Source organism: Eptatretus burgeri, chromosome 6 (assembly GCF_056783735.1).
Source record: "Eptatretus burgeri isolate ZD-2024b chromosome 6, Ebu_testis_v1, whole genome shotgun sequence".
NCBI classification, from domain to species: domain Eukaryota; kingdom Metazoa; phylum Chordata; class Myxini; order Myxiniformes; family Myxinidae; genus Eptatretus; species Eptatretus burgeri.
Window position 1 is genome coordinate 63,990,438 of NC_140966.1, and position 26,759 is coordinate 64,017,196.

Consider the following 26,759-nt stretch of genomic DNA (forward strand, 5'->3'; position numbering starts at 1 on the left):
CCCCCTTCAGTTAAACTTCAGGCATGGACAGTCGGTTCATGAAGGACCTTGGCAAAAACCTTACTGCAGCTGACCCCACCAGGAGGTGAGTACAATGTTCTTCCATTTGCAGTCAATGGCAAAAAAGAAAACGCCGAATCTGCGAATGTGAGCGAAAAATTGCAGCAATTGACGTGTGGAAACTGAGAATCTCAATTGTATTGAGAAATTGCCGAAACCACCAATGTGTTTACACGCAGAGAAAAATTGGTGTCATCCGGGAGGAAATGGAAAATCTCAATTGCATTGATATTACCGAACCAGCTAATGTTTGCACATGCGGTAAATGGCGAAATTGCCGAGGCCAAACCCGTGAATGAGTTAAAATGTGGAGAGAAAGCAACTTCGTATGGGTGTAAAATCAAAATCATAATTGTATTGGGAAATTTATGAAACCTCCTACCCACCTTCGGACACTCATTGGGACCCCAAATGGTTCCACAGAAAGTTTGGTGTGGCTAGCCCCAAAATTGAGGAAATAGTTCGGGGACGGACAGACAGACACTCCCGCTATATTATGTAGACTAGTATGAAAGCCTGCAGTTTACTTTTCATCGGTGCCAACTTGTTAGTACTTTTACATCATGAACTTTGTTCCACTTCCCTATCCAACCAATGGCAGTGGTGTGGGCATGTTCTTTTTTTTTAAATCAAGTTTCTAACCATTTTGCCCCTCACCACTATCGGGCTCTGGGACCCTCCCCACACTCCCTCGAGGGACGAGCAGAGAGGACGGCTTTAACCAAGTGTGACCGCTTCCCTGCTTGACAGCTCATTATTTACACCATCATGGAAATGACTCACGGACTTGAGTTTCACTGGAGTTAAACGAAAGTTTACTGGAGTTAAACTAAAACTCGCTGCAGTTAAACTAAAGTTTACTAGAGTTAAAATAAACTCACTGCAGTTAAGCTAAAGTTTACTGGAGTTACACTAACGTCCATTGTTATTCACTGGAGTTAAATTGCGTTTGCGGCTCTATCCTTCAGCAGCACTTTGCTCTCTGCACCCGCAGCTGTGTACCACATGTCGCATTAGCGGCCATATCCTCCAGTAGCACTTTGTTCCCTGCACCCGCAGCTTCGTACCACATGTCATGTGGTGGTTCTACTTTCAGTGGATTTTCACTCCTTTCAACTGCTGGACGATCATCAAAACCCTTTTGGTGAGCAGCTTATTCTCATGGGCACTGGCCATTTATGACACCCGAGTCATCGAGTGAATCATCTTTCGGTTGTGGCGGTAGATTGAGGAATTTTATGGGAAAGATAGGATTGTGTGGAGTTGCTTGGTCGGTGGATGTGTAGGAAATATCTCAATGTAAATCAAGTTGGGAAACTGTGAGCTTAAATGTTTTGCGTCACCACATGGGGGGTAGTGCTATGTTAATTAGGTAGGATCTAAGACTAATTTGTCCCAGTATGTGATTACCCCCTGTGACCTTTTCCTACATTTTTGCATTTACAAGTCAGCAATGACAATAATTACGTTTTTATAACAAGACCAACGACAGAAACGGAGCCACCGAGCAGGCAGAAACCCCACCTTCTTGCTTCGTGCCAACAAGCTACACCCCGTGGCTTATGATCGATCGGTGGACGTTAGAAGGTTTGGCGTGACGTGAGTGAGGAAATGGCGGTTCGAAGAGAATGTATTACGGTTGCTTCTCCTCGACAGGACGAAGAAGGCTGCATGATTCTCATGTTCGTGCTTTGTGAATTTTCTCGCATACTGAGCAAACACGCTAGCCATTAACTGCTCGGCTGAGCCGTGAAGTGTGTACATTTATAAGGAGGGAAGGAGAGCGTGCCTCGTTGCCTGATCACGGGGTCTCAGAAATCGTCTCTTCTTGTGGGCCATCGTTGTGAACAGACCGAGTGCAAGAGAGGAACGGTCGGCATACTCGCTTGTGAAAAGAAGCTACACCGCGGTTCGTGAGCCCTGACGTCAAGTACCGTCTCTGAATTGCCTTCTGTGCATTTCCTGCCATGAGAGACGACGCGGTTCGATCGTCAAGTCCTAAAAGGTCACTTCTGTACCCGAGGCTAAGTGCCGGGAGAAAGGGAGGATTTTTCTTTTGATTTATTCTTTTTCCCCTTGTCCGTTTTTGTGTCTGCGTGGTGGAGGTGCCTCAAATTGGAAATTAGATTTAGTTTACCCCACATTCTGTTTTTATTATTACTTGAATTATTACTATTGTAAACATTTGATTTTCATTTACAAAAACCCCTGTATTTATTTAAGTTGCTTGTGTTTGTTGTGGGTTCGAGTGTGAAACCCTTTTGCTACCGTTCTGATGAACGCCTCCGGTCTGGTATGTCCTTACCGTTAACCGTCCTGCGCACGCGCTATGATCCCCGAGGATCACGTGTTCGCCTCCAAGGAAACCCGCTCGGCCATCCGGCCTGGTTTGTTCTCAACTCCCCGTCCACGACAATCGGGTCGGAGGAATTAACATAATCACGGAGGTAGCGATTGGCAAATCACAATATGAACACCTTGAGAACCGAAATGAAGTCCTCAATCAGCTGTCACAAGCTGGGTTACGCCGAAGGCGTGAGAAGTGTACCTTTATGGCACGTGAGGTTGAATACCTGGGTCATCAAATCTCCTGTCAAGGCACTTTGCGCTCTCTGAGCAAAGTTGAAGCCATTGCGGATGCACCAACGCCACAAAACATTTCAGAACTTCGTGCATTCCTGGGGATGTTGACCGACTTTCGTAATTTCCTGCCTCAACTAAGCACAACCGTCGAGCCGTTGCATCTTCTCCTCAGGAAAGGCGTTGTCTGGAAATGGGAGGCTGCCCAAATAAGAGCGTCCAAGGCCACTAAAACCATGCTGTCCTCCTCGCCGTTACTTGTCCATTATGACCCATCCAAGGAACTTATTCTCAGTTGTGATAGCTCTTCATTTGGCATCGCGTGTGCGTTGTTGCAAACAAATGGAAGCAGTAATCTCCAGCCTGTTGCATATGCATTACGAACCCTATCTGACACTCAATGTCGCTATGTTCAAGTAGAACAAGAGACGTTAACATGTGTCTGGGGCACCTTAAAGATGCACCAATATGTCTTTGGATACATATTGCCATTGAGACTGATTACAAACCCTTGTTAGGTCTCCTGGGAGAAACCAGAGCCATTCTGCTCACATCATCAGGTCGCGTACAACGTTGGGCGTTGGCCCTTTCCGGTTATGACTATTCATTGGTTTACCACCCGGGTAAGGAAATGTACTGTGCTGACGCGCTCAGTCGCTTGCCGCTTCCCGTAACCATCCCAGAACCTCCACAATCTGGCGATAACATTCATCTCATGGCTTACGTCATGCACGATGAGGCGCCCGTAACCGCTAAGCAGATTGCTTGTGCTACCAATAGCAATCCAGATTTGTCACAAATCAAACGCTGTGTTATGTCAGGTAATTGAGCATCACAAGTGGAAGGGGTGAAACGTTACTCTCTTTTGAGCTCTCTATTGATGCAGACTGCCTGCTTTGGGGGAGCTGAGTGATAATTCTGCCTCAACTCCATGGGAACATTATCAGTGAACTCCACAATGCTCATCCAGGCATCGTCACCATGAAGGCTATTGCCCGATCCCATGTTTGGTGGCCTGGTTTGGACAGTGACATTGAGTCCAGTGCACGCCATTGTTACGATTGTCAAGCCCATGCCAAGACACCACCACAGTCTCCATTGGCCATGTGGTCGTGGCCATCAAAGCCGTGGTCCAGACTATGCATCGACCATGCTGGACCATTTCAAGGGAACCTTTTCCTTATCATAGATGATGCCCACTCCAAATAGATTGAAGCTCTCGTGGTGCCATCCTCATCCGCTGCTGTAACAATTGAAGCTCCATGAACTATGTTCGCGCAACATGGTATTCCGAACTCTACTGTATCAGATAATGGATTGTCATTTAGGAGTTCAGAGTTTCAGAACTTTTGTAAAATGAATGGCATTAAGCACTACACATCTGCCCCCTACAAACCTGCCAGTAATGGTCAAGCCGAACGTGCTGTTCAGATCATCAAGAATGGTCTAAGCCGTGTCAAGGAAGGCTCATTCAATCTCGTCTTGCTCGTGTGTTGCTCAACGACCGCACCAGACCACATAAAACCAGCGGTCGTTCACCTGCCAAGCTCCTGATGGGTCGTGAATTAACTACACAGTTATCATTAGTGCACGAAGAACGTAAGGGTCCAGGTCAAGAATAACAAATGTCAACAGAAACGTAATCACGACCAAACGTCTGTATATGGCAACTTCCAGATCAATGATCCTGTACACGTGTTGAACTCCGGATGTGGAACCAAGTGGTTATCTGATATCATTATCGATAACATTGGTGAAATGATGTTTCTTGTGAAGTTGTGTGATGGTAGATGTACGCATAAACATTTTAACCAGCTCAGGTTACGTCATGGGGAGCCCAACATTGAACCAGCTCAAGTGACTTTGTCACCCACTCCTGTATCAACACCACCTGAGTTTGAACCTGAGGTGTTTCCTCATGAAAGCTTCTCACCCATCAATGTACCTGAACTCCTTCCCAACCCTGTCACCCTTATTGAGAAGCCCATTGCAGTTGCAAGGACAGCCCTCCACTCGCCCTTAGAAGATCAGCTCGTGTCTGTAAGCCTCCTGAGCATCTTGATTTGTTAAAGATAAAAAAGGGGGGGGGGGGGAGATGTTTCAGTAGTTTATGCTAATGCATGGGGGCGTGGTTATGGGTGCACTGGGGTGTGGTTAGGAGTTATGTGACCCGCCCATGCTCCGATGCTGTGCTGTGCTGTGCTGTGCTGTATTGTGCCCGTGTAACAATTAAACCTGTTCTTCCCATTTCAGAGCCTTCGTCTTTGTCGATCGAGTACATTACAATCTCCCACATGACTCGTGCACAGAACACACTGCAATGGAGAGCCTGGTGTTGGCTTCGTGGTGAGGGCGGCCGGCTTGTGATCTTAGGGTCTTGAGTTAAAACCCCCTGTTGACCACTGAATTAACACCAGGTTAGGTTGACTCAGTCTGTCATCCTTCTGAGGTTAGTGAAATAAGGACCAGTGTACTGGAAGAGTGGCACAGCCATGCTTCCATGAAGCGATAGCTACCTGGCAGCCAAGCTGGCATACACAAGAACAGAACTGCAATGGAGGATGGTCTCCTCATTTAAAGGTCTTCTGTAAAGATCTTCTGTTCATCTGGAGTTTAGTTCTTGTTGATTATGAGGTAGGCAGCACCTCTCCAGTCTTTTGCTTCGGTGCAGAGCTGTCTCAATAAGAGGTGATCTTCCTCCTCACTGGAGAAGGTGCAGACTCAATATTTTTAGGTCCTCGTGGAGGATCTCAAAGTCTTACTCACGTTGTTGTTCTTCATCTTCTTCTTGTGGACTTTTTTGTTTCACACCCTACAGTTTTCATCGAAACTTCCTGAAACTTGGCATATACAGGTAAAAATACCCTGCGCAGACAGTAACCATCTCCGATTTTGAAAATTCCTCCTAGAAAAAAAAGTTACGACGTCAAAATATCTCCGCTAATGGAAAACGCCTAAAAAATTATCTCCGAAACTAGGCAAGCTTTTTGAATTCTGTTTGCGGGAATCGAACAGGGTATTAGCAGAGATGAATTACCGCACATATGATACATCACTGTGACGTCATATCAAATCTTATGACGTCATTCCTATTTTTTTGTTTCACAACCCAGAGTTTTCATCGGATCTTCGTGAAACTTGCCATGTATATGCAGAAAGCCCACGCGTAGGCAGTAACCATCTCCGATTTTGGAAATTCTTCCTAGAAAAAAAAGTTGACGTCATAATATCGCCGCTAATGGAAATCGCCTATACCATTATCTCCGAAACTAGGCAAACTGTTTGAATTTTGTTTGCGGGAATCAAGCCGGGCATTAGCACAGATAATTTATCGCAAACCTGATACATCACAACGACGTCATATTCGTTTTCATGACGTCATCATTAAGAGGACGAGGATCTTAGCTCATTCGAGCTTATTCTTATAAATATATTCATCCCACTCCGCTTATAAATCGACATTTATGAACCCTAAATAAAATATTATACGTGCAAACGAACCCATAACAATATTATTTATAATAACAAGGACAAATGTGTCCAAGAGCCGCGTCCTCAAGGCAATAACAACAACTTCCGATATTTCGTCACGTGCCTTGATGGAGCCAATAGCGAGACCCGTCATGGAGGCTCCTGTTCATGACGAGAAAATCGTGTATATTTACGAAATTACAATACATTAAATGGAATAATCTTTAAATAGTAACGTGAACTTTTCGAAACTTTAAAGCAAATGTCCGAATATATTTAAAAGTTAATGATAGACGCTCTCAAAAGGCACCCTCAATGCGAGGATGTGTACAGGTGTTTAGTATTTAAGGCGATCCGGATCCTGCACATAAAAGAGCCGAGTCCGAGGTAGAAGAAGAAGAAGAAGAAGAAGAAGAAGAAGAAGAAGAAGAAGAATGATGATGATGATGATGATGAGAAGGCGGTTACGCGAGAAATTTTTTTTTTTTTTTTTACTCTCAGTTATAATTTAACATTTAATCAAAAATATCGATTCAAAAAAAACCGAGCAAACAGTACTATACACCGCCCAACTTATTTATACAACTAAATTCCTCGTTGCCGAACCGTAAAAAAAAAAAAAAAATCCATGTTTTTGAATTTTACATAGGGATTCATGCAAAACTCGAAATCGGTCTTCTTGCGATGAGATCGAAGGTGAAATGTCCAATTCGGACGATGCGATTCGACCGCAGCAGAGTTCAAATGGTCCTACGGTGCTGTGAATGATTGGACGGTGTAAGGTGTCCATGTTTGTAAACCTTGGCTGATCTCAGTATTACCCGTCCAGGTTTAGAATCGGAACCGAATAGTCTGTACTGCTACTTATAACATTGTATTTAGTTTTACACTCTTATTTATATTTATATATATATATATATATAATTACCAGAATGTCGTGTGAAGAAAAATTGCCGGAGATGTTTATTTATTTATTTATTTATTTATATATGTATATAATTTATTAATTTTTTTTTTTTTTTTGAGAGTAAGTTCTAACTATGGAGTTAGTGTCTGTGGCTCTGTGGCTCTGTGGGTGTGGTGTGGTGTGGTGTGGTGTGGTGTGGTGTGCATCTGTTCTGTGAGACAAGAATTGCTTGTTCCACATGTTATGACTCATCTCTCTCCCTTTCTCCGAAGTCTGGGGTTGGGCTGCGAAAATTCTCACCCATAATAATAAAGCAGCGATTATTTCGTTTGTATGAATTCCGATTCACGGCGTTGCCCCCCTCTGATTAAAACCGATTCAAGACGGTAATTGTTCAAACGAATGAAACTTTCGAGCAACTTTTTTTTTAAATTCCTGGAAGTGATTATTTAAAACTTTTATTTAAAAAAAAAAAAAAAAAAAAAAGTTCGATAAGAACGATAAAACTTCAGGTTAACATCAAGTGTCGTTTGGAAAAGGTCGGGAAGAAAGATCGCTTCTGCTCGTGTTCAGCTTTTCCTGCCCCCCTGTGTGTTCCTGTGTGTGGTGTTAGTGAATGTATGGAGACGAGGTGAGAGAGGAACCGCGTGAACTCGAGTCCCTAACGGTCCCGACTGCCATCGGAGGAATTCGCTCGGAGAGACCACCAAGCGCTGGTTCCGAAGTCCCGGCATTACCGACTCGGACGTGGTGTACCGGCCCCTTGTCTGCAGGTCCGTTGTTTCTCAGGTAGGCCGTGTCGTGTAGACTTGGACGTGTCATGAAAAAAAACTTCTGCTGTTTAGCGTTTGAATGTTTGACGAAGCTGCTGTCTTCTGCGCGTTGTACCATACATACTACGGATGTGCCAAGGAGGGGTGTGACGGCTGAGGGTTTCTGAGAGGAGGTGATTGGTTTATGAGGGGAGTTGATGGTGTTGCGTGAGGGTTCCTGAAAGGGCTGGGTGAGTGGGGATTCCTGAGAAAGAGTGAGGGGGTTAGTGGGGTTCCTGATGATTATGAGAGGGGTGGGTGAGTTGTGGTTGCCGTGAGGGGTGAGTCGGGGTTTCTGGCGGGAGGGGGAGAGGGGTGAGTCGAGGCTCCTGTGAGAGGTGAGTGTGGGTTCCTGATGATGATGATGATGATGGAGTGGGTGAGTTGAGGTGACTTCGGGGGTGAGTCTGAGTTCCTGGCAGGAGAGGGAGAAGGGCAGGAGTGAGTGTGGTGGGTTCCTGTGAGGAGTGAGCCGGGGTACCTCCGTGCCTGTGAGGGGTGAGCCAGGGTACCTCCGTGCCTGTGAGGGGTGCCAGGGTACCTCCGTGCGAGTGGGTGATCCTAAGGAGGAGTGAGGGGTTGCATGTGGGTTCCCAAGATGGGGGAGGGAGGGGAGTGAGGGTTTGCAAGAGGGTGAAGGGATGACACAGGATAGGGGCAAGTGAGCGTTCTGATAGGGGGAGGGGGTGGAGGAGAGAGGTAGTTGGGATTTCCTGGAAAGAGGGGAAATAGGTGAGTGAGGCTTCCTAAGATTGGAGTGTGTGAGTGTGGGTTACTGAGAGGCGATCCCCAAGAGGGTGAGCCGGTGAGTGTTAGGCCCCAAGAGAGTGAGCCAGTGAGTGGGAGGCCCCAAGAGGGTGAGCCAGTGAGTGGGAGGCCCCAAGAGGGTGAGCCAGTGAGTGGGAGGCCCCAAGAGGGTGAGCCAGTGAGTGGGAGGCCCCAAGAGGGTGAGCCAGTGAGTGGGAGGCCCCAAGAGGGTGAGCCAGTGAGTGGGAGGCCCCAAGCGGGTGAGCCAGTGAGTGGGAGGCCCCAAGCGGGTGAGCCAGTGAGTGGGAGGCCCCAAGCGGGTGAGCCAGTGAGTGGGAGGCCCCAAGAGGGTGAGCCAATGAGTGGGAGGCCCCAAGAGGGTGAGCCAATGAGTGGGAGGCCCCAAGAGGGTGAGCCAATGAGTGGGAGGCCCCAAGAGGGTGAGCCAATGAGTGAGAGGCCCCAAGAGGGTGAGCCAGTGAGTGGGAGGCCCCAAGGATGTGAGGTGGTTATAGGGGTTCTTGTGAGTGGTGGAGTGGTCTAGACGGGGGAGACTCTAGAGCGGTGTATGAGGGGATGGTGGTGTGAGCGGAAGTTTGTGAGTTGGGGTTCCAAAGAGGGGGAAGGGATGAATGGGTTGTACCAAAATTAGGGTTGGGGTTGGGGGTGGGTCCAGAGTTGGGATTCCTGAGATGAGATGAGGTGGGAGTGTGAGCAGGGTGCTCTTTGAGAGGGGTGTGAGCCAGGTTCGAGAGAGCGGAGGGAGTAGAGTTCCCCAGAGATTTATGAATGTGGTCTCCTGAAATGATTAATGGGGACTTTGCTGAAGGAGCTGAGGAATTTGGTCTGTAATGGATGAGTGTGGATAGTTTAGTGTCTTTGATGTTTGCTGAGATAAAGTATTTTGTTTAAGATCCTGTCATGCGTGGCAGTATATCGAGCCATTTGAATAACTCATGCCCCATTCATCTGTCTTAGGCCCACTGACTGATCGATCACCCTGTCCAAATTGTTTGAAGTTCCCCCAGTTCCCTTTCCACTGTATGCCACCAAGTCTCTCTAGGTCGTCCAACCTTCTTTCCTCCAGGATACCAGCCTATCGCTGTTTTTGTGATTTTTGTTTTTCCATATGTAGTCCATGCTCGATCCTATCTCCAATGTTTCCTCATTTGAATTTTGTTCTCGTCCCTTTTTCTACCTCCTCAATCGCTCACTCCATCTGAAGATTCATAAAATATATTTGTGATAGATATAAACTAGAGTGTTCATAGAACACCCTACCCCCACGCAGTGCTGGGTATATAATTCAATGGAAATAAAATAAAGATTTTAAAGGTCGTATAAAAATTATTGGAAGTTTAGCACCATTGATGCAGTGTCTTGTACACCACCTTATTTAACATGTCCAAATATTGTTAAACGGAAGTGTTTTGAAAATGGCAAAAAGGTGATTTGTGTTCTGCAGTATTCAAGTATCTTCTATCTATAATTCCAGCAGTGCGTGCGTGCGTGCGTGCGTGTGTGCGCGCGTGCGCGCGCGTGCGTGCGTGCGTGCGTGCGTGACCGCTGTTTCTCGACAACCACTGGTCCGATCTAATTGAAACTTGCCAGATATATTGCTGGGGACCTGAGGATGTGCCTTTTCAAGGTTTGATATTAATCGGACAATTGCTTCCCAAGTTATGGCCATTTATTTACCAAACCAATGACAAGACACGTTATTGCGTGGGCGTGGCCGATGAGGAAGGGAAGCGCAGCTGCGTTCCCCATTACGGGTTACAACGTACGGGCTTCCGGAGAGTGATGACTTCGTGTATTCTAATAATTTCTCGATTTCTTATGCACATTTATAGATAAACACAATGCCCCAAGTTATGATCGTTTTCATATTAGACGGTGCATAAATTTCGGTAACATCAGAGTGCTGGTGTGCTCCGAACCAGGAAGTAATTTTTTTTTCTCTCTTCTCTTCTCTTTTTGTTTTTCATTGCGACGACATTGCGAAAAGGTAAAATACGTTGGCGCTAATTGAATAATTGGCCATTAAAACCTAAATTGCGAATCATCGTAACTGTGATATGCGAACTTCCGCGCCACGCACGTACGGGCACGCGAGAGCGAAGAAACGGCCTGTGTGGTTGTTGTTTCTTGCTCGCGGTTGGAATATTTATTTATTCTTTTTTTTTAATTATTATTATTTTTATTTTTTACGGGCACATACTAGTATTACTAAAACTCTCATCTTGTATGTATGTATGTATGTATGTATGTATGTTTCCGAAATACAGCCAAAACGGTACATGATAGCGCAAAAATTTAGGGCCACCTTACTCACCATTCTCCTGCAGTGTGCAGTATCAAGTTGCGTTCAAATCGGGCAACGAAAATTATTAAAAATCAATTCCCGATTCGGTGAAGTCCTCTTCGGGAGAATTTGATCAATGCAAACAACCTCAGCGGTATAGTTCACTGGAGCTATCTTTTTCTTTTTCTTGAAATGATTTATTTAAAAATCTCAAACATTTAGTATAGACAAAGAACGATTTATTTTTAGGCATAAAATAAACATTTCCATTTTGATCTAATACTTGTGTTCATTAATAAATACAATTGTGTTTAGAATATTACGCACAATAATTTCATCGACTTTCTTTTTTCCGTTTTTTTTTTCACATTGACGCGCAATATCAAGTTTTGTTCAAATCGGGCAACAACAAAAAAAAATTATTAAAAAATCAATTCCTGATTCAGTCAAGTACTCTTGGGGATTATTTGATCAATGCAAACAACCTTGGCGGTATAGTTCGCTGGAGCTATCTTTTTATTTTATTTTATTTTTGAAACGATTTTTTTTTTAATCAACCGCTGTCACAACGGGTTCACGGGTCGTCTAGTCATTTCTATAATTGACGGACCAGTGTTTGTGTGTTTGTGTGATTGTCACGCTACTCCTCCTACAGTTCTGGGCCGATTACATCCAGACTTGCTGCAAAGGATCATCATGACCCCAATTAACATATAGGGGTGTTTTTATATTTGCTTGTGGTCTTGGGGACGGGGATGTGTATTGTGTTGCGCCACGTCCAGGTGGGGGAGAGTATTACAAGTTTCTACCATTCAAAGTACAGTATTCCTGTCCCCACGTTTTCCAGTGCTGTGAGGTGTTTTTAATTGTAAGCCGTAGGTATGTTTTTTTTTTTTAGCAGCGTCTCACATAGCGAATGATGCTCATAGAGAGCTCTGCGTTGTTGTTGTTGTTGTTCTTGTTCTTCTTATTCTTCTTCTGAAGACAAAACCTTAACCTCTGGGACTTGGCTCTTGTATATACAAGATCCGGATCTCCTTAAATACGAAGCACAAGTACACATCCTTGCATTGACGGTTCCTTTTGAGAGCGTCTATCATGAACTTTTAAATATATTCGGACATTTGCTTTAAAGTTTTGAAAAGTTGACGTTACTATTTAAAGATTATTCCATTTATCGTATTGTAATTTCGTAAATACACGATATATTGTAAATACGTAAATACATTTTGACGGGTCTCGCTATTGGCTTAATCAAGGCACGTGACAAAATATCGGAAGTTGTTGTTGTTGTTGTGTTTGTTTTTTTGTTTGTTTTTAGCCGACAAAACCTTTAAGACGCTGCTCTTGGACACATTTGTCCTTGTTTTTCTTCGTGCACTTAACCCGGGTTATTTATTTTTGCGTACGCAGAGCTGTCAGTTGCCTAAACACTGCCCAAATAAAGGTGTGCGTCAGAAGAACGTGTTGTATGCTTGGAGCAAGATCGCCCGTAGGATGGGTACTCTGCTTCTGTAATTAAATTTAAATAAAATAGAGACTTTGAAGTTGGTAGAAAAAAAAATCTGGACGGTGAACTGCTGCACAGTACAGTAGATGTGTTTTATACACCACCTTATTTTTTAACACCTTGCGTTAGTTCTTCATGCCTGGTGTTTGTGTCCTTTATGACATCCTTAAAAACAGTAAATTTCTGGTTTTGAATGATTTTTCAATTTTGTTTGACTGCCTGACTGATAGACTGAGTAAAAAATTATCTCGCTCCTCTCTGTGCATGCGAGATCGGAGCAAATTGATCGGCAAAGTACTGCTAAACTTCAGTTGAGTTTTCCAATTCATGTTCCAATTAGTGTTCAAAATATAACATTTCAATTGAAATATAGTTGTTCCTCATTCAGAGACTGGCTTTTGTAGACGGATGGATGGATGGACAGATAAACAGAAATTAACCTATTGCCTAACCCCACTTTTCACGTTGCATGCACGGGGTCATAAAGGATTCTCACTTCTGTGCATAAATCAGACTTTTACCTTCTGTATTATTTGTGGAACATCTGAGTGTCTCCATACTCCTGTTACAGTGACCATATGTGAGTCCCGTCCTGCCATTACTGTGACTTTCGGGCTTAGACCCTCGATACGTAAACTTGTCAACATCTTGTATGACCAAGCCATTTCACATGACAACATTGCTGTTTGATACATGTAGTCTCACGCTCTCTGTTGTATTCGTATTGATTTTCAGTCCTACTTGCAGGACTTATTCATGGAGTTTATTTACTTTCACATGCATACTTTGTTAGATGTCTGATAGTAAACTAGATATCATCTGCAAAGCTTAACTCCTTCAGATGTATATATTGAGCCAAGTCTAGTCCATATCTGGCATGTTCTTTAGTCTTCCTGAATATCCATTCCTGTACAAGTAGAAACAGTGGTGATGACCACATGCATCCCTGTCTGACTCCTGTTGTGATTTCCAATTCTGGCGATGACTTTCCATTACACATCACACTGCAGTTGTACGAACTAACGTCGCTCCTCACTATTTATATATTTTTCACCACCTTCTATAATAATTTTGTGCAACCAGTTTGTATTTGTGTTTATAATTATTGTGAAACATAATTAAAGTTGATCCTCAACTGCCTTTTTTGTTAATCTCATATATATATATATATATATATATATATATATATATATATATATATATATATATATATATGTGTGTGAAGTAGTAGATTTGGGTACTGTTGGCTGGTTTGCATTAATTCAGCTGATTGACAATGAGGAGGGTTCCAAGTTGAGTGGTTAACTTTCTTTGGATGAACTTTCTTCTTCCAGTTGTTTTGTTCCAATTGCCAACTTGCATATTTCGTTATTCATGATTTACCTCCTGACCTCGGGCTGGCAGGATGGCCTCGACTCGAGAAGTATGCATAACTCGTCTCTAAGCTGTCTAGCCTGGGTTTGAATCCCGATGCAGCTATAAACTGCCTGCATTAGTTGGTGGACATTAAATATCCCACGGTGTCCTTTGTGAAGGCCCTGTCACACCTTGACGATTTAGCCAGCGTATGCTAACGTATGAAAAATTTGGCTAAAACGCTGGCACACGTCGAATACGTTATGGGTAAGTTTGTATACGTTAAGAGCACGCTGGCATACGTCATAGTACGCCGAGCTGTTAGACAAATTTTTCGACGTATGCCAGCGTATGACACACGTTCCGCATAACGTTGGCCATAAGTTGTCGGCACGTCACGCGATCATCGACACACGTCGACACACGTTACTTGTAAGTTACTCGTAAGTCGAAACTCGTCAATGTAATGTTTAGCGTCAGTGTTCCAGACTCCCTGTTTTTTTTTTATTTTTTATTTTTTTTTCGGTATGACGGTGATGTTGACACTTCGATTTCCAGCGCAGTTATAATATAATTAATAGACTTCCGCTCAACGATTTAAATCATAACCGCACGAGAAATCGAAGTGTCAACATCACCGTCATACAGAAGAAAAACAAAACAAAACAAAAGCTGTTAGGGAGTCTGGAACACTGACTGTCTGGAACACAGGGAGTCTGGAACACTGATGCTAACCATGACCTTGACGTGTTTCGACTGATGAGTAACTTACAAGTAACGTGTGTCAACGATCGCGTAACGTGCCTATAACTTATGGCCAGCGTATGCGGAACGTGTGCCATACGCCGAGTACGTCGACAAATTTTCAACATGCTGAAAATTTGTCGACGTACTCGGCATACTACAACGTATGCCAGCGTACTACGACGTATGCCAGCGTGTTCTTAACGTATACAAAACTTACCTTTTTGTATACTTACAAAAATGTATTCGACGTGTGCCAGCTTGGTTTGGCAAATTTTTCATACGCTGGCTAAAACGTCAAGGTGTGACAGTGGCTTCACACTTCGATGTCTGGTGCGGTTATGATTTGAATCGTCGAGCCGCAGCCTATGAATAGCCTACATCACGTGATCGTCGACGATACGCTGCCGCGCTATGCATAAGTTAGACTATCGTTGGGCATAGGTTGTGAACGCCGACAACACGCTGAGCATTCGTTCGTATAAGTTATCTATATATGATTGAAATGTTCTGTGTACGTTACTAATACGTTATGCATACGTCCAACACCTTATTATACGCCAAAAACTTAAAAAAATAAAAAAAACATCAATAGTTCAGCGTACGCCAGCGTTTTACATACATTTTGATACCTTGCCATACGCTGGCTAAAACGTCAAGGTGTGACAGCCCCTTGAAGAGTCGGCGAGATATAACCGCCACCCTGAACAAATTCCAAATTCCTGCCCCAACCACTGCAGGGGAGGCAATGGCAAACCACCCAGTTTTGTGTCACAACGGGACTCTTGCCAAGAAACTGCTTCGGCAGCACCGACGTTCTGTAATAGAGTATGGTACATCAGAATCAGAATACCGACCTCAGGCTTCTAAATGTTTGATGTGCAAGATCCAAAATTTAAACCGATATAAAACATGGCGGTATGGCTGAGATTTTTCACTGTTGTGGAAATACCATAAATGAGTTTTATTGTGTGTGAGTGTGCTTCATATTTGATGTCGAGTTTTGTTTATTTGTACTAAATACGTGTCCAGCAAAAATGATACTCGCATTACTTTTCAAGGTGTTCTTCAGCTTTGGATACTCAATTGTCCCATCATAGTGGAAGCCTTCAATGTAGAATTATTTCAGACGTGTGCAATGCCCATGTAGCAATATTCTTTATGGCCTTGTTTGTCAAAAAGCTTTTGCCTTCTCTTCCCCTCTCCCCTTTTCCAAGGTGCTCTTACATACTGGTTTCCTTGAGAGCAGCAAATTATCTTTACCTGCACAATTCAACGAGCTCGATGATTTTGTTCAGTGGGAATTTAACAATTTTTCGTTGTTCCCTCTTCTGTCTGATCTCACTTGCTGCCATTTTTATTTTCAGGACGTATGCATTAAAAGCCATGAACGTGTGATTATGGGTATCCATTACCAACACGAAAATGTAAAATTCCTTCAACAAAAATGACTACATTACTCTTCTTCTTCTTCTCCTCCTCCTCCTCCTTCCTCTTCACTATATACCGGGCGTACACACACACACACACACACACACACACACACACACACACACACACACACACACACACACACACACACACACACACACACACACACACACACACACACACACACACACACACACACACACACACACACACACACTGTAAGTCTGGTTTATTTATTACGAAACCTCTGTGTAAATGACTACGTTAGATCAGACCGTGGGTTACATTATAATATTGTTACGGTTGTGGAAATTCACAGAACACCATTCAGGTATCCCAGAGATCAGTTATGTCGATAAGTCTGTGTTCAGATTAGATTTCCCCACCAAGGTCTAAAGGGGATTATTCGTGTAACCGGGCTGTGATCTTTGAGGTAGTGTTTTTCTTTTGCTCTCTTTATTTTGGACCAACCGCTTCACAACAACCACCTCCACCATGAACCGCATCTCAACAACCACAGCCACCTTCTCCACAACCGCCTCCACAACAGCCACCTTCTCCACAACCGCCTTCACAGCAACCACCTTAACCACAACCGCCCAACCACGCCACCATTACGCCAACCACAACCACCACCGCGTTTCCACCTCAGCACACAGTTGCTAGAAGCCTGGCATTTGTCGAGGGAGAACAGACGACGGCCTCCCACCCCCCCCCAACAAATAACAACTCCGCCGGCCAATGCAGGAGACTCCCAACCCTGCGAGTGCATTCTCAACACGTGCAGGAGAAAAACAAGAAGCAATAACGAATGCGGCACAGCGGCGAGGGAACGACCCCGATTGAGCGGGAAAACGGCTCCTTCTGGAAGTTTCCCTCGCGCGCTGGGAAAAGGGTCACCACACGGTCACGTTTTCCTTCCTTGTCTTTCTTTTCGGGGTTTTTGTATGAGATGTGGCGCCATGTCCTTAAGTCAACCTTAAGTAATTATAGAGAACGGCTGCAGGCTTCCTTTTACTCAAACCTTCTCCCCTTTTCCCCTTCCCCCATTGCTCCATTGCATGCTTATGTGCCATGTGTAAATAAATGTGCCTGTCTCAATGTTGACCTGTTCGTGCGTCTTTTTCTCATTTGAGTTGCCATTGCTGCGTACGGGATTTTAGCTGGCTTTTTAATAGCCGATAAAGTAATAGGATCTGGCGGGGTCGGGCGATATACCCCCGCTCGGCAAATCGCAAACGGAGCGAGCGGCTGAAGAGTTGCTCGTCCGTACAGGCTTCCGCCGAGGTATAGATCCCCTGCATTTCTGTCTACGCAAATAATTAGGTATATCGATAATTCGGCGATTGACCCTGTGGTGCGTGGACAGAAGAGTTGGCAGATCTATGGTGTTATAGAAACACCGTAGCTGGATTTCGGCGTTAATCCGGAAAGCTACGACTGGATTGCTCGTCCGGTGGGAGCGCGGCCGCGATTCGGCTAAATGCGGCTGTTCGCATGCCGAACGGTTGGGAATCCACAACAATATGTTAGATCAAGTCAATATAATGTTACTCAATGCTTTTAATGAAAATGTTGAAAGTCTGTGTAGACTTTCTGTGGGCACTGCAATAATTTTTATGTCCGGAAGGTCTGCTCCACGTAAATCTTGATAACATATTATATACTTCAACATGGAGTTTGTGCAAGGTGCAAAAACCCCCTTTGGGGATGGAGGAGAAGTTAAGTCACTTCAACCTCCATAGTGTCATCTTTAGTCCACCTGTCAAGCTGCTGAAGATTGGATAAGTAATGACCGAATGTATCGCGGCCAAAAAAAACACGCAAACAGAAAGACAGACACCGAATTGTGTATTTTAGTGAGATGAATGGCAAGGTCAAATTTAAATGGGGCTTTTCCATCTGTATTCCATGGTTTTTCAGTTTTTATTCGCTCCAAACGTCCGAAGGTTTATGCAGTTCTGCTTGTCAACAGCAGTGCTTCTCCTTTTCGACAAATATATGAAGTTTATTACCTCCACCACCGAAGGTGGACGCAGGTCACGTATTTAACCCTGTTTTTTTCTGTTTGTCTGTGAGCGCGATATCTCAAAAAGTTATGGATGGATTTGGATGAAAGTTGGTGGACAGGTTGAGTTTGTGACAACAACAAATTGATTAGATTTTGGTGAAAATACATAAATGAGAATTTTAAAAGTGATTCTTTGCCATTGAGAGCATGCTCGCCTCAAAGCTATCGAGCCTGGGTTGGAATCCCAACCCGGCTATAAACTGTCATCCCAGTGTTTCACAAGCAGGGTGATTCATCAATGTGTGTGTGCCATCCCTGGGATGGATGCTAAACCGATGTCCCATCTGCCGGCATTTGTTGGTGGACGTTAAAGATCCCACGGTGTCCTTCGCGAAGAGTAGCCGAGCTATCGCCGGCACCCTGAACAAATTCCAAATTTCTGTCGTAACCAGCAGAGGGCACCGCATCAGCAGCACAGCTGCACCCTCAGCCAATGATGTTAACCTGCAGCGTTATGTTGCATACGAATGAAGAACCAGAGACAGAGACAGACGACATACATTGCACGATATTTCAAAACGTTGTGGACGAGTTATGACAAAACTCAGTGGATGTGTTGGTTCGGTGAAAAGAACAAGCCAATTCGATTTTGGTTCAAGTCCGGTTCCAGGTCCGGATCCAGGTCCAGACTATCAGTGTGATACAAAACATAAACTGTTTGTTCAGCCTGGCGGAGGTATGCGCTGTACCGATTGCCTTTGTAGTTTCATTCAAAGAATGGTGAGAATGTTGCACCTCTGGGTTGTTCAAGCAGAGTTTTCATGATTCTCTTGTCCCACAGGCGCGGGAGTTTATTCATTGTCCCACAGTATGTATACGCGTATTGCGGTAATGTTGGAAATTTAAAGTCCACTGCCTTTATGTATTGACTCACTTCTTCTGTTGATGCTCTCCTCGGCATGGTAATGGCAACACAATTGATAATGATGTCACAGACGACATGCGTCTTAACGGAGTTCCAAACGATATCCTCACAATATTTGCCTCAACATGGCGTCGGACTGTCTGCGTAGCTGCCCGAGGGACATTGAATTTCTTCAGGCACTATTTACATTTCTTAGAATAAACTGCCCGAAGTCGAGTTCAAATGGTTTTGTGGCGTGACTCTATGGCAGCCCTTTGGTTTGCGATGGTGCCAACATCTGCTTTTTGTGCCACGGGAGGCAAGTAAAAGGTTACGACAAGCATGCTGCTTTGGAGAATTTGTCGAGATTTCAAAATACCTTGGACTTCATTGCCTTCAATAATAATATGTTTTCCCTCTCTCGCCAAGTACCGGTAAATATAGAAATTGTTCCGAAATGTCACAACAATGACAACATCTGGATAATCCTTTGCTGAAGCTCTTGGTGCATGTGTGTTGCAATTAACATCCATGGTTTCCAAGCAACAGATGACAGCTTTGTGACAGCGATTAAACGTTTCCAAACTCTCCCAAACCAAAGTTGACCTGAGGTCAGATATGAAACTTTTCATTCCTTCTAAATGATCTTTAGAATAAAAAAAAAAAAAAAAACATTTTCAGGATGGCCTGTTTGGCATTCCAGTCTGAACCTCTGGCTCGTGATGGTGGGATCCCACGTTAGAATCCCGCATGCTGTGATGATTTTTATATCGTCCTATAATTTCCTTGAGGGCTGGCAGTATAGCTGTGATGTATGCATGCTCTACTGTGAGCTGCTCAGCCTGGGTTAGAATCTTGGCCTGGCTATAAACTGTCACCCTGGCTTTCCGCAGCCAGGTCGATGCATCAATCTGTGCACCATCCCTCGGAAGGACGTTAAAACAGAATTTGCTCGCAGTGATCATTGGGCTTTAAATATCTTGCTTTCACTTTCTTGTAGAGGAAGCATGGTATCATCGGCACCCTGAACAAATTGCAAGTTTCTGTCGTCGTCGGTGGAGTATTCCTTTTGAGCATTGAAATGTTTCTCAGCTCGTCATGAACACACCGAAGCTCCGTCAAGATTGTACTACCACTACTATTATCATGCATACCCAGCTGAGGGGCCTAGCTCCCCCCTTTGGGGTTGACCCTTTTGCATTTTGTTCCCTTGGGACAGGGGAAACGTGAGGTGAGGGCAGGAATTTTGGAAACAAAAATGTAGCCATGGTGCCTGCGATGGCTCGCCTCCTCTTCGTGAACGACACCGTGGGGTCTTTGCCATTCACAAACTAATACCGGCAGACGGGACGTCCAGTTTGACATCCATGGTGCACACATTGATGAATCGCCCTGCCTGTGAAATACTGGGATGACAGTTTACAGCTGGGTCGGGATTCATACCCAAGCAAGACGGCTTAGTAGAAGCGAGTGTGCGTACCTCGAGACCATCCTGCCATTCCGTCAAGATTACGGGCCTGCATTATTTATTTATTTTCTTGGAATTCCTGTAAATGTGCACTAATGTCTCCTAATTTACTTGACCTGCATAATTTTTTTTTTTTTTTTTTTTGTAAATTATATTGTGCATATTTGTTCATCTCGTCTTGACGATAAGAAAGCATTGTGTCTCGGGCAATTGTGAGCATCTCATTGGAAGAACCTTTCGAACATCACTCGTACTTGCATGTTCCAGTGAGCCATAGGTTCCTCGTGATGTAAAAATGAGAAAACGGTGATTCAAGAATTCTTGCACAACATTTTGTTTTCATGACGAAGATTTAACTACATTTTGAGCAAACCTTTGATCGGTACATAAGGAAACGTTTGTAATCGGTACGTAGTGTTTCGTATTATGAGCAATCGTGGTTTCCTTGCTGGGAAAGGGAAAAAAAAAACAAAAACCAAAGCGATCTTAATAAGCTTTCGTCTCTGGAATCTTTCGTTAAAAAGGTTAGCAAAGCAACAAGTCATTTTGTCAACTCAAACCGCAAACTTCCCTGTTCACAAAATGTGAGTAACGTCCTGATTCTGTTCCAAAATCTTCTGTCTGTTTAATTTTCTTCTCCATTACCACTGGTATTTTATTCCTTTTTTTTCGGAATAAAAACGTCGGACGTTGTTCAGCTCTGAATCTTGTAATCCTCGAACTCGGTTCTTGATTAATTAATTATTTAATTAATTAAATGGTGTCGTTATCAGTGTTCCATACTTCTTGGCAGAGTGGGTTGCTTGCCCAGGGCAGGGATTTGTAATTTCTTCAGCGTGCCGAAGATGACTCACCTACTCTTCACGAAAGACACCCGGGATCTTTAACGCCCACCATTGACCGGCGTTGGCAGGCAGGTCCTCCGGGTTGACGTGTTGGTGGAGGGCGCACGCGTCGACGTCTCGCCCTGCCGGTGAAACACCAGGGTGGTATTTATAGCTGTGTTGAGATTGGAACCCAGACTGGATGGCTCAGAGGCATGTGTGCATACCTCAAGGCAATCTTATCACCTCTGAAATCATTTACAGTAGGTATTTATCAAATGTCTATGGTGTCTAAAGATTGATCTTCCAAGTATACATTTTTAAAATTGTACAGCATTCACATTTTTTTAAACTTTCATAACACTGGTGTTTACAGATTTCCCACCACTCCTTTAACCCTCCCCCTCCCCCAATTTCTTGTGCCATCCTATTTATAACCCTTTGTGTTTTGTTTTTGCCCTTATTATACCTCCGCCACCAAAGGTGTGGCGGTTGTGTTTTCACCCCTGTCTGTTTGTGTGTTTGTCTGTTTGTTTGTTGGTCTGCTGGTCTGTCTGTGAACAGGATATCTCAGAGTTGTGGACAGATTCAGACGAAATTTTTTAGACAGGTTGGGTGTGTTGCAAGGAATTTTCGTGAAGATCCGGAACTAGATCCGGCTACTACAATTATTTTAAGTAATTCTTCACCACTGAGAGATTAGGGCCAAAAATGATAAATAGCACAATATCTCAAAAAGTTGAAGACTGATTTGCCTGAAACTTGGTGGACGGGTGGGGGTGTGTGACGAGGACGAATTTATTCAACCTTGGTGAAGATCTGGATCCGGATGCGAGATTAAAAAAGAAAATTTCCACAACTGATTCTTCACCATTGAGAAATGGGGCCAAAATGATATCTAGCTCGATATCTCAAAAAAAGTTGTGGTTGGATGACGACAAAACTTGGTGGACGAGTTGGTTCGATGACGAGAACAAATTAATTGGATTTTGGTGCAGGTCAACAGATCCGACCTAAAGGTGGGATACAAAACTGTAAACTGTTCAGCTTGGTGGAGGTCCGCACTCCACCGAATGCCATTCTAGTCTTATCTCGCTTTTGCAGACTCAAACACGTTTCGCTGTCTCAGAATGGTGGTTGATGCAAAATCTTTTGGAAATCCCCGAAACCATTGCACACCGTCCTTTTGGAGCAGTTGGGCAAGGACAGCGTGAGAGGGGGAAGAGGCTTCTGTATATTTTACAGTCGTATTACCCTTCATTCTATCTGTGGCATTCAATTAATATAATGCAAAACGATTGGGCTATTTGTAGGTCACTTGATGCACCTGATACTTTGCTATGGTTGCATTAATCTTGTATCAAATCTTTTGTCTCAAGGGTACTTAGATATTGAAGTCTGAAATGACACCAACTCTGGTTGTTGATACATTTGCTTATTTGCTTATTTACTTATTTACTTATCTTACACGGTCGAAGGCTCATGCAGGAGTTGCAACACAAACTCTTGCCAGAAGTTGTTGTTGTCCCTCTTTTGTTCCTGCCAGATGGCTTTCCATCTGAAGCTTTTCGCTAGTTTTTAGGCCACATGTATTTACCGTTTTTAGCTCGCCTGTTCGAAGAGCAGAGAGCTATAGCGATACCCCCGGCTTGAGCGTCAGCGTGAAAATGTTAAATTTTTTGTATTACGGAAAAACTCCTCGACGGATTTCGACGAAACTTGGTGGGGGGGGGGGTTAGGTATGGTCCAAGGATCATGCCATTAGATTTTGGACTTGGTCCCCCCCCCCAAAAAAAAAATAGAGAATTTTTTTTTTTTTTGCATTTCTACCCCCCAAAAAAAATTTAGAGGAAAAAAATTTTTTTTTGCATGTCTACATGTTTTAAGTGATTTCCAACCCCCCTCCCAAATAAAAGAAAGAAAAGAAGTTTTCTTTTTTTTAACTTTTAGAGTTTTAGAACTTAGAACTTTTAGAGAAAATTTTTTTTTTTTTTGCATTTTTACATGTTTTAAGTGATTTCCAACCCCCCCCCCCCCGCCCAAAAAAAATTGTTAGAGAAAAATAATTTTTTCAACTTTTTTTTCAACAAAATTTCGATTTCTTTTTTTTGCATTTCTACATGTTTTAAGTGATTTCCACCCCCCCCCCAAAAAAAAATGTTGGAGAGAAGAACTATAACTGTTGACATCATATTTAATGAATAAGATATAAGGTTCACTTGAGTGACCCAGCAGTATTGGCGGCGGAGGTTTTGCACTCTCCCGAGTGCTCCCCCTCTAGTTTCCTTTCCAATGTTTTTATCGACCACACTATTTTTTTTATATGCGAGCCTGGTGTTGGCGCAGTGGTTAGGGCAGCGGCTTGGGATCCAAAAGGTCCTGAGTTCAAGCCCCGTTGGACCACTGAATTAATACACCAGGGGGTTTACTCAGCCTGTCATCCTTCCGAGGTCGGCGAAATGAGTACCAGTGTACTGGGCCGGTGTATACCCCGGTTAAAATAGGTGTACCATATCCCTGTGTCGTAAGAGGCGACCAGGGTTGCGTCAAGAAGGGCTTCCGGCGTAAAACATGTGCCAAATCACTATGCGGATCATACGGATGATTCACTGTGGCGACCCCTAACGGGAAGCTGCTGAAAGAAGAAGAAGAAGACTATTTTTTTATATGCCATATATATATATATATATATATATATATATATATATATATATATATATATATATATATATATATATATATACATATATATATATACAGTGTAGAGAAAAAGTATTTGATACACTGCCGATTTTGCAGGTTTTCCCACTTAGAAAGCACGTAGAGGTCTGTAATTTTTATCATAAGTACACTTCAACTGTGAAAGACGTAATCTAAAACAAAAATCCTGAAAATTACATTGTATGATTTTTAAATAATTAATTTGCATTTTATTGCATGAAATAAGTATTTGATACATCAGAAAAACAGAACTCAATATTTGGTACAGAAACGTTTGTTTGCAATTGCAGAGATCAGACGTTTCCTGTAGTTCTGAACCAGGTTTGCACAGACTGCAGCAGGGATTTCGACCCATTCCTCCATACAGATCTTCTCCAGATCCTTCAGGTTTTGGGGCTGTCGCTGGGCAACACAGACTTTTAGCTCCCTCCAAAGATTTTCTATTGGGTTCAGGTCTGGAGACTGGCTCGGCCACTCCAGGACCTTGAGATGCTTCTTACGGAGCCACTCCTTAGTTGTCCTGGCTGTGTGTTTTGGGTCAGTGTCATACTGGAAGACCCAGCCACGCCCCATCTTCAATGCTCTTGTTGAGGGAAGGAGGTTGTTGGCCAAGATCTCACGATACATGGCCCCATCCATCCTCCCCTCAATACGGTGCAGTCGTCCTGTCCCCTTTGCAGAAAAGCATCCCCAAAGAATGATGTTTCCACCTCCATGCTTCACGGTTGGGATGGTGTTCTTGGGTTGTACTCATCCTTCTTCTTCCTCCAAACACGGCGAGTGGAGTTAAAACCAAAAAGCTCTATTTTGGTCTCATCAGACCACATGACCTTCTCCCATTCCTCCTCTGGATCATCCAGATGGTCATTGGCAAACTTCAGACGGGCCTGGACATGCGCTGGCTTGAGCAGAGGGACCTTGCGTGCGCTGCAGGATTTTAATCCATGACGGCGTAGTGTGTTACTTATGGTTTTCTTTGATACTGTTGTCCCAGCTCTCTTCAGGTCATTGACCAGGTCCTGCCGTGTAGTTCTGGGCTGATCCCTCACCTCTCATGATCATTGAGGCTCCACGAGGTGAGATCGTGCATGGAGCCCCAGACCGAGGGAGATTGACTGTTATCTTGAACTTCTTCCATTTTCTAATAATTTTGCCAACAGTTGTTGCCTTCTCACCAAGCTGCTTGCTTATTGTCCTGTAGCCCATCCCAGCCTTGTGCAAGTCTACAATTTTGTCCCCAATGTCCTTAGACGGCTCTCTGGTCTTGCCCATTGTAGAGAGGTTGGAGTCTGATTGATTGAGTGTGGACAGCTGTCTTTTATGCAGATAACGAGTTCAAACAGGTGCAGTTAATACACCTGGGGGGGTAATGAGTGGAGAATGGGAGGGCTTCTTAAAGACAAAACTAACAGGTCTGTGAGAGCCGGAATTCTTACTAGTTGGTTGGCGATCAAATACTTATTTCATGCAAAAAAATGCAAATTAATTATTTAAAAATCATACAATGTGATTTTTAGGATTTTTGTTTTAGATTCCGTCTTTCACAGTTGAAGTGTACCGATGATAAAAATTACAGACCTCTTCGTGCCTTGTAAGTGAGAAAACCTGCAAAATCGGCAGTGTATCAAATACTTGTTCTCCCCACTGTATATGTATATAATGTGTATATATATATATATGTATATATATATATATATATATATATATATATATATATATATATATATATATATATATATATATATATATATACACATATATATATATATATATACATATATATACATATATATACATATATATATATATATATATATATATATGTGGTCCAAAAAAATGAAAGTTCGAATTTCTCGCGGGCGGCATGTTTGCCAAATCGTTCCTGACGTTGAAAAACGCAAAGAAACAAAAAATTAGCAGATTTGGAGGTGGTTTAGGGGTCCATCAAAGTCTCTCAACGGATTCATTATAATGTCACAATACTAATAGGAAAAATGAAAGGAAAGAGCATAAAATGTTCTCAGTGGGCAACTGGCGGTCGGTGAATTTCTCCAATGGTTGATCCAAGAGGAACAGTACCGTGCTTTTCCGTGTAAAACACGCCATACTCACTCACTCTGGGAATCAAAAAGAAGAAGAAAATAATTAGAGATAAAAAAATAAAAATAAAAGAGTACTTTTAACACCGACCGACAGCGAACCGAAAGCTCAACTGACGTCTCCCTCTCTCCCACTGACGTCTTCTTCTCTCCCACCGGATGTAGCAACCCCCACCAGATGTAACAACTTCCTTCCTCTTGATGGACCCCTAAATATTTTTGGAACTGTGGCAAATGTGGCAAAACTGTGCCAGGAGTATTTTCTAGTCAGGTAGAACAAAATAATCAACATGCCCCAAGAATATTCAAATTTTGAATGATTTTGGACCACTCTAATATATATATATATATATATATATATATATATATATATATATATATATATATATATATATATATATATATATATATATATATATATATATATATATATATATATATATATATATATATATATATATATATATATATATATATATATATATATATATATATATATATATATATATATATATATTGGGGCATATTATGTGATACCGGTCGTCCGTCCGTCTGTCTGTCTGTCTGTCCGTCCATTCCTGTCCGCACTCTAACTCCCAAAGTTTTCAACTTTCACGTTTCATATTTGGTACATAGGTACAGACTGTGGAGACGGTGTGTCGTGACATACGTTCGTCATCTAAAGTGGTGTCATGGCAACCAGGATGCTGTTTTCCATCCGTTCCTGTCCGCACTCTAACTCCCAAAGTTTTCAACTTTCACGTTTCATATTTGGTACATAGGTACAGACTGTGGAGACGGTGTGTCGT

At 43.2% G+C, this 26,759-nt stretch overlaps 1 protein-coding gene and 1 long non-coding RNA gene across 11 annotated transcripts in view; one reads left to right on the forward strand and one right to left on the reverse strand.

Annotated features, from left to right (window-relative positions):
* LOC147024952 (uncharacterized) overlaps positions 1 to 21,264 on the reverse strand; it is a 26,756-nt gene extending 5,492 nt beyond the window's left edge. The window contains exon 1 of the long non-coding RNA XR_015059279.1: positions 21,161 to 21,264. This is a non-coding gene — a long non-coding RNA (uncharacterized LOC147024952). The remainder of the gene's footprint in view (positions 1 to 21,160) is intronic.
* The window catches only part of RHBDF1 (rhomboid 5 homolog 1), a 155,502-nt gene continuing 135,976 nt past the window's right edge, over positions 7,234 to 26,759 (forward strand). For 2 of the 10 annotated variants that reach the window (XM_085885393.1, XM_085885391.1), the window contains exon 1: positions 7,508 to 7,791. The gene's annotated coding sequence lies outside the window, so the exon portion shown is untranslated. Of the gene's footprint in view, positions 7,405 to 7,501; positions 7,808 to 8,002; positions 8,022 to 8,148; positions 8,169 to 21,277; positions 21,394 to 26,759 lie in introns of those variants that run through there. The other 8 variants (XM_085885390.1, XM_085885402.1, XM_085885392.1 and 5 more) reach the window with 8 other exon arrangements.